At 36.9% G+C, this 13,953-nt stretch overlaps 1 pseudogene; it reads left to right on the top strand.

The window, feature by feature from the left end:
• Positions 1 to 3,522: 3,522 nt before the first annotated feature.
• Positions 3,523 to 10,869, top strand: LOC127805565 (uncharacterized; annotated as a pseudogene).
• Positions 10,870 to 13,953: the final 3,084 nt, after the last annotated feature.

Raw genomic sequence — 13,953 nt, 5'->3', positions numbered from 1 at the left:
GCAAAACCCATTTTTATTGACCATATGTGTAACACCCCGCTTCTCCAAGGTGTTAATATCATAAACATATGCTAGGTTCTTTTTTTTTATGAATCATACTAAAATCCTCAAGTATATTTGAATAAGAATAACACTCCCAAAACAGGATTAAGGAAATGAAATACTTAAATAAAATAAAAGCAGGATCAAAACCTTAAGTAACCTCGATAATCGCAATACAACGAGTTCATACATACTGCTTGTCCATAATATTACAACATCCGTTTAAAGCCATATAACATAATTAACCAAAAATAACTGGGCCTAGTCTTGCATAGGCCCTACAAAGACTTCCATCTCGCTCATGCCTCGATCACCTTTTTGCCCTTCCGGCAGCTCGTCTCGCTTGGAACGTGGAATATTCCAGGGACATAGTCCAACATTAGAAAGTGAATATTCTATGTGAGGGTTAAAATAAACATAAATGAATGAATGAATGATGCATGGACATGAACAATCATTTGCCCTAGTGTAACTTCCTAGGCCTAGCCCAGTACGAAACACTAGGCAGAATCCTGACATCTCTCAGGACAATCCTAACGTTGTTCCATTAATTGCCCATGGGGAATTACGACCACACTATCGGGGCGACATCCCATCCTGACACAAATATCGATATGTCAACAATATCATGCTAAGGAAAAATCACGCCTATCGATGCAACCATATATGTACAAAACGTGTATAAATTACATATGGTTTAGCAGTTATCATAAACATCATGCTCAACATAGCCAAAATGTAACATGTACAAGTTATTGGGATAAAAACCACTCACCTTTCACAAAGTTCAGAATACCTTAAAAAGCGTGCACATGCCTTGATTTTCGTGCCAAACTCAAAAAATCGCACTAACTACCTCACCTCAAATCTCAAAGTACCCTAAGAAAGATTTTCACTTAAATAATCAATAAAACCTATTTTCCCATAATTTTCTTGCCTTTTTCTCTATTTTTCTCCAATTATTTTCTTTAACAATCCAAAATAAATACCTAAATCAATATTTTCCCAAATATTTTTTCATGAAAAAACCTAAAATAATTTTCTAGGAATATTAAAAAAATTACAGAAAATTCCATGGCCCCACGTGCCAATGCGTGATAGGGTGAGTGAGACTAGTGCGTGAAGCACACGCGCCGATCATCTTCTCCGACACTGGTACACTGGCAAATTGAGATTTTTACACCTCGTTAAACGACAAGCTAAGTCGATCACAAAGGTACCTAAAATGGCTCGAAAGGATGGTCGGAAGGGGTCTAACTAGAAGCTCGAAGTCTCGGCTGACTCGTCCACTTGGTTCCTCCGACGAGCTTTCAAACACACTCGATCTGACTCCTTTGCTCACCAAACTCACCAGAATCGATCTACTATCTCCAAGGATTAAAAGCCCCATATTATGGATGCCCGATTCGACCTCTATGATTAGTGATCAATTTTGTAAAAAATTTATTATAATTTCACCCTTATTTTGATCTTAAAATGGTTTAAATTGAATATTATTATGCATTTTGTGATTTTGTGCATGTTTAAAAATATTAATATAAAAATATATATAAAATATAAAAAAAATAATAAATATAATATATATAATAATATAAATATGGAAAGCCCAGGCCCAAGCCCAACACAAGAAAAGCCCAGGCCCAACACATGGAAAGCCCAGGCCCAAGCCCAACACAAAACAAGGAAGGCCCAGCCCAAAACAAGGAAGGCCCAAGCCCAAAACAAGGAAGGCCCAAGTCCCACAAATTGATGACATCATCGCTTACATCATGGGTTGGAATGACATCATTGCTTACATCATGAGTTGGAATGACATCATCGCTTACATCATATGTTAGATATTTTATTTATCTTTGTATTTTTAAATTAGTTATTTTATTTTTCTTTAGATATTTTGTATTATTAAATTATATAATTGAGTGGTCTCTATTGCGTCTTTTTCCCTATAAATAGAGCACTTGGGGTGCATTTGTAACCATTCAATTTTCCTATAATGAAAGTATAGTTGTGTTCTTGAGATTTTTCTCTCAAAATTTTTCACTTCAGTTTCAATATAGTTTCGTTCTTAGAATTTCTCTCTTAAATCTTCAACCTTTGTTTCCATATAGTTGTATTATGTTATTCATATTATCTTTTTATTATATACCGCCTATATGGTCGGTTGAATATTGTCTTTAAATATTGTCTTTTCATTATATACCGCCTATATGGTCGGTTAAAAAATAGTCTTTCAATTCTTGTCTTTTCATTATAAACCGCCTATATGGTCGGTTAAAAAATAGTCTTTCAATTCTTGTCTTTTCATTATATACCGCTTATATGGTCGGTTAAAAAATAGTCTTTCAATTCTTGTCTTTTCATTATAAACCGCCTGTATGGTCGGTTAAAAAATAGTCTTTCAATTCTTGTCTTTTCATTATATACCGCCTATATGGTCGGTTAAAAAATAGTCTTTTAAATATTGTCTTTTAATTCCCGTCATTTAAATTCCTGCCAATTTATTTTAAAAATGAAGATGAGTAGCTAAATCCGATCTTGGGTTAAGGTAAGGATAGTGTCCAACGCCAATGATTCCCAAAGAAAGCTGCGCTTTAATTGTGTAATATTAATCTGATTTAATTTGAGCAGTGTGCGTATAGTGTATCTTTGAGTTTGGATTGGAGCATAAGCCTAACTTAGAGTTTCCATGCCACGTATGAAGATTGCTAGACCTGGAAATGTTTCCGTACCCAAGCCCAAATGATTAATCTGTACCTATAAATTCTATCTGAGGGATATAATTCAATTTATGATACTTGCTTAACTTAGAATTTCCATGCCATGTATGGAGATTGCTTAAACAAGAATTATCATTATCTTGAACTAAAATTACTCATAGATCTGCAAAACTTAATTCAGATGAATATTATTGATCTTTTCTATTAAGTTGGGAATTAATTGGTTTTGACACTGAAATTGTCTTGACCCAAGCTACTTAAACTCATTGTTAATTTAGTTTTAATCCTTTCCTTTAGATTATCTTAATCACCTCTTAAAATCAAATATTCAGTGATTTCTGTTTTCATCCAAAATAATCTCCCTGTGAACCGACTCGGACTCACCGAATTATAAATTTAAAATTGTACTACACGCACTCTGGCGAGTATAATCGCCCTATACCTGTTTTAACAAGAGGATTAATGTTTGATAAATTTGGTTGTTGTTTTGATAAATAAATGTGCAGGGTAGCGTAGCAGTCAGTTTTTGGCGCCGTTGCCGGGGAGATTAATTGGTAACTTAGTGTGTTATTTTTGTTGTTTTACTACTTTTAAAAAAAGCAAAAAAAAATAAATATTTTAAAGATAAGAAAAAAATCTATATACTTAAAAAAAACTTGTTAGGTAACTTTTAGTTACTAAACAGTGTATGAGACTTAGATCAGGTAGAGTGCTAGAACAAGAAGTCCATTCACAATCTCTAATGTCTCAACAAAATGATAACATGTCTGCTCAAGGGGGTGATCATGCTGATCAAGATCCCTTGGGAGCTGAAATGCTTCGACCTCTCAGGGACTATTTGCACCCTCCGAGGCAAACTACTCCCTCTTGCATTGTACTTCCAGTTAACCATCATAGATTCAACTTTAAACCGGGTACCATTCATATGTTACCTACTTTTCACGTTATGGATTCGGAAAATCCGTACACTCACATGAGAGAATTTGAAGAGGTCTGCGGCACTTGTGTCGATCAAAATGTCAATGAGGATACTGTGAGGCTAAAATTGTTCCCATTTTCATTAAAAGACAAAGCTAAAATGTGGTTAAACACATTAGAGTTGACATCAATAGGAACATGGAGAGAAATGCAAACTAAATTTTTAAAGAAATACTTTCCGGCCAATAGGACAGCATCCCTTCAAAGACAAATGATGAACTTTGCTTGTAAACCCACCGAGTCATTTGCTCAAGCTTGGGATCATTTCAAAGATTTACTTCTTACTTGCCCACATCATGCTTTTGAGCAGTGGCGGGTGGTTAGTTTTTTTCATGATTCCTTAACCCCCAACCTTAAGATGTTAGTGTCGACCATGTGCAATGGTGAATTTTACGAGAAGACACCTGAAGAAGCTTTTCATTTTTTCGACACTTTAGCTGAGAATACTAGGAATTGGGAGGTAAGTCCATTGTCTTTGGAAGACTCAAGAGAGCATGTTAGTCCACAACCTCGAGGAAAATTTCAAATAAGTGAAAGTGATAACATCAATGCCCGGTTAACAGCATTAACAAAGAAGATGGAAGAATTAGAGTTAAAAAAAACCAAGGCCGTCCATGAGGTGGAAGTCCTTTGCGTGGTCTGTGAGACGAATGGCCATATGACAGAAGATTGTCCTACCATTCCTGCTTTTAAAGAGGTCCTATATGGCCAAGCATCTGGAGCACAACCACGTCAGACAGAGGGTAGGCCTTATCAGAATCCGAATCAAAGTGGGAACTACTTAGGGTACAATCCTAATTCCAATACATACCACCCCAACTCCCGTAATCACCCTAATTTTTTATGGAGAAATGATTCTGCCACCCAACCCCATGCACCATTCCCCTCACAGCCATAGTCTTACCAACCAAACCAAGGGTCATCTGGTGCATATCAACCTCCTCATAAGAGATCTCTAGAGGACACCCTACAACAATTCATGCAAGGTCAAATAGGAACTAATACCCAAGTAGCCAAGTTTCAAGAACAAACAAATAGGGCTCTAGAAGACATGAGAAGTCAGCTAACTAAGTTGACTCAGACCTTGAGTGTTAGAGAACCAAGGAAGTTTCCCTCACAACCAAGTCCGAACCCCGTAGGTCAAGCCCATAGGGCCGAAGGGTCATCTAGTGAGAATCATGAACAAGTCCAGTCTGTCACTGTCCTTAGGAGTGGGAAAGTAATTGAGAAGCCTAAGGACCCTAGGATAATGTGGCCTACCACTAGTAAAAAAGACCAAGGGCATGATGAAATGAATGATGAGGAAGTGAATGAAGGAAGTAAAAAGGGTAAAAAGAAAGCTGAGAAGGAAGAAAGAGAGCAAGAGAGAAAGCAAAAGGAAAAAGGGAAGAGTGTTGAAGAGAGATCCAAATTTGAACCTCGACCACCCTTTCCTCAAAAATTAGCCCAATCAAAAAGAGATAAAACAAATGCAGACATATACGAAGTATTCAAACAGGTAAGGATAAACATTCCTTTATTGGATGCAATTAAGCAAACACCTTCGTATGCTAAGTTTTTGAAGGATCTCTGTACAGTCAAAAGAAAAATCAATGTGCGGGAAAAAGCATTCTTGATGGAACAAGTAAGTGCTATCCTTCAATTCAAGACCCCTCCAAAGTATAAGGACCCAGGATGTCCTACCATTGCTTGCATAATTGGAAGCCAAAAAGTCGACCAAGCACTTCTTGACCTAGGGGCTAGTGTCAATCTGTTGCCTTTCAGTGTCTATCAGCAACTAGGGTTAGGAGAACTCAAGCCCACTAGGGTCACTCTTCAATTGGCTGACCGATCAGTGAAAGTTCCTCGCGGGATTGTGGAGGATGTCCTAATCCAAGTGGACAAATTCTATTTCCCAGTGGACTTTATTGTCTTAGATACCCAGCCCCACCAGGGTCCTCAGTCACCTATTCCCGTTATCCTAGGAAGACCATTCCTTGCTACTTCGAATGCAATCATCAATTGTAGGAATGGGATCATGAAACTATCATTTGGGAATATGACGGTGGAGATGAATGTTTTCAAGGTAGCTAAGTAACCAAATGACGAAATGGAATTGGAGGAAGTTGATTTAATCCAGACCTTAAGTGAAGAATACTTTGAGGAGGCTCTTTATGAGCAGTTTATTTATAAATTAGAGAAGCAAACTTCGGAAGGGATAGAGCCTGACGTTGAGTCAGCCAGGGTGATCACACAACTGATGCTTGGCCTAGAGCCATTGAAATTACCTGGGAATGAAACCCCACCATCTTTGGTTTGCCCACCCCAACTTGAGAGAAAACCATTGCCGAACCACCTTAAGTACGCATTCTTAGGTGAAAGGGAGTCTTTTCCAGTAGTGATTTCATCAAGCCTAGAATTACATCAAGAGGAAGCATTACTAGATCTCCTCAGAATGCACAAAAAAGCTATAGGATGGTCTATCTCTGACCTACATGGCATTAGCCCCCTCACCTGCACCCATAGGATATTCTTAGAGGAAAATGCGAAACCTGTAAGGCAAATGCAAAGGCGTTTGAACCCGAACATGAAAGAAGTTGTCCGAGGAGAGGTTCTTAAACTATTAGATGCAGGTATCATCTACCCCATCTCAGATTCCAAATGGGTCAGTCCGACTCAAGTTGTACCTAAGAAGTCAGGAGTCACTGTGATAGCAAATGAGAACAATGAGCTCATCCCTACGCGCATCCAAATTGGATGGCGTATGTGCATTGATTATAGGAAGCTCAACTCCGTGACAAGGAAGGATCATTTTCCGCTTCCATTTCTAGATCAGGTCTTAGAGAGAATAGCGGGACATGCCTTCTACTGCTTCTTGGATGGGTACTCTGGGTATAATCAAATTGAAATCGCGTTAGAGGATCAGGAGAAGACCACATTCACTTGTCCATTTGGGACATTTGCTTACAGACGAATGCCATTCGGTCTATGCAATGCCCCTGCAACATTTCAAAGATGCGTGATGAGCATTTTTAGTGAATTGGTAGAGAATGTGGTGGAAGTCTTCATGGATGACTTCTCAGTGTATGGAGACAGCTTTAACAATTGTCTGAAAAATTTAGAAAGAGTCTTAGAGAGGTGCAAGGAAATGCATTTAATGCTAAATTGGGAGAAGTGACACTTCATGGTCACTCAAGGAAGTGTCTTAGGACACATTGTTTCTTCTAAGGGTATTGAGGTCGATCAGTTTAAGGTTGAATTAATTCAAAAATTACCCGCCCCAAAGAATGTGAGGGATGTTAGGTCTTTTCTTGGCCATGCTGGTTTTTATAGGCGCTTTATTGCTTCATTCAGTGCTATAGCCAAACCTTTATGTTGCCTTTTAGTCCTAGACATGCCCTTTGAGTGGACCAGTAAGTGTCAAGCTGCTTTTGAGAAATTAAAAAACTCACTTGTTTCCGCACCTATCATTCAGTCCCCTGATTGGTCCCTACCATTTAAGCTAATGTGTGACCCTAGTGATTACGCGATAGGAGCCGTGTTAGGGCAAAGGAAAGACAAGAAACCTTATGTGATATATTACGCTAGCAAAACTCTTAATGAGGCTCAAAAGAACTACACCACGACAGAGAAAGAGTTACTAGCAGTTGTCTACGCCCTAGACAAATTCTGATTTTACCTCGTGGGGTCACTGGTGATTGTTTTTACTGACCATGCTGCTCTTAAATATTTATTAACAAAGCAGGATGCAAAACCCCGTCTCCTTAGATGGATCTTATTGTTACAAGAATTCCATATCGAGATCAGAGACAAAAAAGGAGTAGAAAATGTGGTAGCTGATCACTTGTCTCGTCTACCATGCCAAAATCTTAATCAATTTGAAAACCCAATCCAAGATTCCTTTCTTGACGAACAATTGTTTCAAACAAACACTCAAACTGAACCACTCACCTTTCCATGGTACGCTAATATAGCAAATTATCTAGTCACTAGACAGATCCCAGATTATTGGTCCAAACTAGATAAACAAAAATTTTTTAGGAAGGTGGTGACATTTTTCTGGGATGACCCGTATCTGTTCAAATATTGTCCTGACCAAATCATTCGCAGATGCATCCCTAATCATGAACAACAAAGTGTCATAAATTTTTGTCACACTCTTGCTTGTGGAGGCCATTTTTCCATTAAGAAAACAGTTGCAAAAATTCTACAAAGTGGATTTTATTGGCCAACATTATTTAAGGATGTGTTCAGATTTTGTTCAAGTTGTGATCGATGTCAAAAACTAGGCAGTCTATCCAAGAGAAACATGATGCCATTACAACCAATCCAGGTGTTAGAAGTCTTTGACTGCTGGGGTATAGACTTTATGGGTCCATTTGTTAGTTCGTTTCGGCATGAGTATATCTTACTTGCTGTTGACTATGTGTCCAAATGGGTTGAGGCAATCCCGACAAGGAGCAATGACCATAGGATTGTGGTGAAATTTTTAAGGGAAAACATTTTCAGTCGATTTGGGATGCCACGAGCGATCATTAGTGATGGGGGTTCCCATTTTTGTAACAAGGTCGTGGCAGGTCTCATGAAAAAATATGGTGTGTTGCACAAGATTTCCATGCCGTACCATCCCCAAACTAGTGGTCAGGCTGAGCTAGCTAATAGGGAGATTAAACATATCCTAGAAAAGACCGTTGCCACCAATCGCAAAGATTGGTCTTTGAGATTAGTAGACGCTCTTTGGGTATATAGGACTGCATATAAAACGATCTTAGGAATGTCTCCATATAGATTAGTGTATGGTAAACCTTGTCATCTACCCGTCGAAATTGAACATAGAGCATATTGGGAAATTCAAAGAATCAACAAGAGTTTGACCGAAGCAGGCTTCTCTAGGAAGCTCCAATTAAATGAGCTTGATGAAATAAGAAACGATGCATTTGAAAATACACGACTGGCTAAACTTCGCATGAAAGAGTTGCATGACCGACACATCATTAGGAAAAGCTTTCATGTCGGGCAATAGGTACTTTTGTATGATTCTCGATTGCATTTATTCCCAGGAAAATTAAAATCAAGATAGGTTGGCCCCTTCATAATCAAGTCCATCTCGGAATATGGGGCTTTCGAAATTGAAAATCAAGAGTCAGGGCAATGCCTTAAGGTCAATGGTCATAGGTTGAAACCTTATCAGTATAGTTATGAGGAAGACGAAGGAAGTGTGGATTTAGGGGATCCAACATTAAATAAGTAAAAGAGGTTTCGTATCGTCTGGGAATCTGACGTTAAAAGACCACCTTTCCATTTAGGTTAAATGGATGTCTTTAGGTCCAGGACATTAATAACAACCCCTGTAGCTATTCAGGGTGAAGAAAACATCACATATTCATGCATCGATGACCGCCAGGTATGTCTATCCTCTATCTTTTCTATTATTGTCGATTGAGGACAATGCGCAATTCAAGTTGGGGGGTAAGGTGGGAATTGTTTTGTGTGGTATATGTGATTTTGATTTTATTGGGCCCCTTAAAAAAAATTATTAAAAAAATTAATTAAAAAAATTATTAACAAATATATAATAAAATAAAAACTTTATTTTCTTAATATATATATATATATAACGATATAAGAAGGAGACAAACTCAACGCCGATGACAACTATTTTTTTTTTTTTTTTGGGCAGAGCAATCGTACTGCCCTATAAAGGAAACGACACACTGCCCTATAAAGGAAACGACACACTTCCCTATAAAGAAAAAGGAGACACGGAACGTTGAAAAGAAACGCCGAATGTTGAAAAAGGAGACGCCAGACGTGACCCTACACTTGTGGCACGTCTCGAGCCAAGTGTAGTTGTTGGAATGGTGACTTCCACAGCCCTATAAGAGACCCCATATCTGCATGAGGCAAGCCACACTTCTTTGAGCTCAGTCTTCTCTCCTTTGTGTTGTTCTCCGATCAGGTACTCTCGTTCCTTTTGTAAGGTTCATTATTTTCTTTTACTTTTCTTTTACTATAGTTCTGTTTTAAAAAATGGATCTTCAGCTCTTAAAAATTCGCAAGTACTATCCATCTCTCCCACAAAATGATTTAAAAAAGATTTATGCCACTAGGTGTGAAAGACTTCGGATGTTGATGTATAAAAATATCCTTGAGGATATTCGCTGGTTAATTGAAGCAAAAGTTCGATTTCTTGGCGAAACCTCACCTAGTTTTAAGCATTTTCCAGGATTGGGGAAGAGTAGTTTTTTGAAAAAAAGAAGAGCAAAAAGATTAAATGGTTGTCACAAATGTGCTCGATGGACTTGTAACACACGATGCAAATCTGTGGGGTTTACTTCCATAAATCGAGATGATAAAATTTGTTTCATAAAGGATGGGCTGAGTAAGGAGTCTTTGGATGATATCCGATTGACTCTTGAGACGCATCCGTGTGGAATAGTGCAACGAGAAATTCTTGCTTTATGGACCCAGTTTAGAAGTGACCACCAACGCTATAGTCTTGGGAATCTGACTATAATTGACCCTGTTTGCCAATCTATAAGAAAATTGGATGGGAAGCCTATCCCCGCTTCATAGAAGGTGTTTAAGCCATTTCTGGACGTAAAACCAGAGGAAGATGTGAGCCACAATCACAACTACTTGTATATACGCATGATTTTTGTTTGTGTTTATTGTCGAATTTCTATGTAGTTACTTTTGATAGCCAAACTTCTTTAACCAGTTCTACTTTCAGGGCGTACATAAAGAACTAAGATAAATGGAAGGCCAACCAGTTCGTCGAATCAATACCATTTGTGTACTATGTGGCTCTCAACTTGGGAGCGATATTTGTTACACACTTGCAGCAAGCGAACTTGGCATAAAATTGGGAGAGAGAAAAATTAATTTGGTCTATGGAGGGGGAAGTCGTGGATTGAATGGATGTGTTTCACAGGCTGCACATCTTAGGCAATCATATGTGGTAGGTGTTATGCCAATCCCTTTAGCTGATCCACAGATTTCTTGGTATACACGAGGTCAACTTATAAGAACGACTTCTATGTCTGAGCGCATGGTTTGTAAGATTTATCAGTCAGACGCCTTCATTGCTTTGCCGGGAGGTTTTGGTACACTTGAAGAAATCTTTTGTATAATCTCCTGGGCTAAAATCAATCTCCATACCAAACCCATTGGACTTTTAAATATTAACCATTTTTTTGATGGGTTGCTCTCTTTTCTTGATCAGGCTGTGGAACAAAAGTTCATTTCTCTTTCTGCAAGAAATATTCTCATTTCCGCATCCACCATTGAGGAGCTACTAGAGAAATTACACACTTATGTTCCACAGCACGATCCTTATGAGCCTCGGATAGACTAGTCTAAGGCAATTGGAAGCAAGCGTCAAAAGGGGTCCGATTAATCCCTCTAAGGAGGGCAAGTCTATGATAAGATGGCTGAGTAAGGAGTAATTTTCTATACTCTTGAGACGCATCTCTTTATTTTGACTTGCATGGATTTATTTTATGTTTTGTTTAAAAAATTTTGGAATGTTATTAGACGAGTCTATGATAAGATGGCTGAGTAAGGAGTACTTTCTGTACTCTTGAGACGCATCTCTTTATTATATGACTTCCATGAATTTTTCTTATTTTGATGTGAAAAAGAAAAAAATATATATAAAAAATATATGTAGGGTATTCTCACTTGTTTGTTGAAGATTTAGCAGTTCACAGTAAACTTACAGACTCATGGAGTTACAGGTATTCCTAACAAACCCTATTTTATTACTGCAATTCAAGTTGGAGGGAGTAAGGTATATTTATGAACTATCTAGTCCATGTTTAACTGTGAATTTGTAACTGCATGCTTGTAGTTTTATGTGAATTATTTACTTTTATCTACTCCTATTAAAAATTAAAAAAAAAAAATTGTGCGTGCTTTAAATAATGCTATCCCTAAAGCTTTGGAGTTATAAACTGATAGCCAGTTGAATTTGCAGTATGAATCATGAATGCATTAATTTCTTATTTGAAATCATAAATATATGGGATTAGAATAAGTGATTTGCATGCATCGGGTGTTCAATAATTAGAAATTGGTTTGTCGGTCATAAAGTCAAAGGCAATGGTAATTAGTTAATTAGCACACTGCATGATCCCTCAACAGAAGTGGAGACTATTACCCGAGTGAGTGTTTGAGCCTAATAATCATTAATTCTGAGTGAAATAACACTTATTCTAAATGCGCTTTATTGTTGATCTCATATTTTCAATAGCTTCAAAACATCAATTTGCTTTGAATGTCTAGTATGATAGCGGATGAATTTGGCTGGTTTCAAACTCTGAATTAGTTGACTGAGTAACATCATTTTGTAGAAGTATGATAGGGGATCAATTTCTTTCAATTTGGGCCTATTAACCTTTTTCTTTCTTTACATTAACCCCCTTGCTAGCCCATTTGAGCTGTTCTCAGCATAATTCCTTTCATTACCCTCGTCTAACTTAAAACCATATGAAGTTTGTCCAACTTGGTGTGTTTTTAGGAATCAGTCTATCTCGGTACTTCATATTAAAAGGAAACAAAAAAAAAAGAAAAAAAAAAAGAAAGAAAAAAAAGAAGAAAATGAAGTTCTCTTAGCTTTTCAGCATGAGTGTTTCAAAATAAATGTTGAAGAAAAAAAAAATATGTCTAATTTGATATTAGTGTCAAAAAAAAAAAAAAAATCTCAACACACCCTTTGCACACTTTACCATTTTCTTTGACAACCCGTATTAACCTCATAGCCCCATTACAGCCTGGTCTGGTCCCTCTTGATGCTATAAATCATGTGATCTCAGGATTCGAGTTCGGAGTAGGGAATTTTATTTAAATTTAGAAGTTATTTATCTATGGCATTATTCTAGTCATGAAGCTATGTCAAATTCCCTGTTCTTTCATGAAAATACGTTCTTTGTATTTGGGATGACACCGAGTTTGAACTTGTTTTACATTTACTCTTAAAACGGTGCACCTCTTTGTGTGTACACCAGAGGAATCATTTTTTTATTGGAGAGAAAATCCATAGTAAGGTTTGAAGTCAAAACTTCGAGGGAGTAAGGTAGAATGATGGTCATCCTAATTGCCATTCCTAAGATTGTATGACCTTTGACCAAAATCTGATTTAGAATATTCGACTGTATAACAGATAGCTTTTCTGTTCTATGTATTTCGATTTCGAATTAGAAATTTTTATATTCATGCGATTATTGTGAATAAATACTGGCCAGTGTAAAGTCTAATTGCTATGGGACTAGCAATGTTTAAGTTAGGGGGTGTGATTAGTGATCAATTTTGTAAAAATTTTATTATAATTTCACCCTTATTTTGATCTTAAAATGGTTTAAATTGAATATTATTATGCATTTTGTGATTTTGTGCATGTTTAAAAATATTAATATAAAAATATATATAAAATATAAAAATAATAATAAATATAATATATATAATAATATAAATATGAAAAGCCCAGGCCCAAGCCCAACACAAGAAAAGCCCAGGCCCAACACATGGAAAGCCCAGGCCCAAGCCCAACACAAAACAAGGAAGGCCCAGCCCAAAACAAGGAAGGCCCAAGTCCCACAAATTGATGACATCATCGCTTACATCATGGGTTGGAATGACATCATTGCTTACATCATGAGTTGGAATGACATCATCGCTTACATCATATGTTAGATATTTTATTTATCTTTGTATTTTTAAATTAGTTATTTTATTTTTCTTTAGATATTTTGTATTATTAAATTATATAATTGAGTGGTCTCTATTGCATCTTTTACCCTATAAATAGAGCACTTAGGGTGCATTTGTAACCATTCAATTTTCCTATAATGAAAGTATAGTTGTGTTCTTGAGATTTCTCTCTCAAAATTTTTCACTTCAGTTTCAATATAGTTTCTTTCTTAGAATTTCTCTCTTAAATCTTCAACCTTTGTTTCCATATAGTTGTATTATGTTATTCATATTATCTTTTTATTATATACCGCCTATATGGTCGGTTGAATATTGTCTTTAAATATTGTCTTTTCATTATATACCGCCTATATGGTCGGTTAAAAAATAGTCTTTCAATTCTTGTCTTTTCATTATAAACCGCCTATATGGTCGGTTAAAAAATAGTCTTTCAATTCTTGTCTTTTCATTATATACCGCCTATATGGTCGGTTAAAAAATAGTCTTTCAATTCTTGTCTTTTCATTATAAACCGCCTATATGGTCG

This window comes from Diospyros lotus, chromosome 7, assembly GCF_014633365.1.
Source record: "Diospyros lotus cultivar Yz01 chromosome 7, ASM1463336v1, whole genome shotgun sequence".
NCBI lineage: Eukaryota > Viridiplantae > Streptophyta > Magnoliopsida > Ericales > Ebenaceae > Diospyros > Diospyros lotus.
This window is presented reverse-complemented; position numbering and strand designations above follow the sequence as displayed.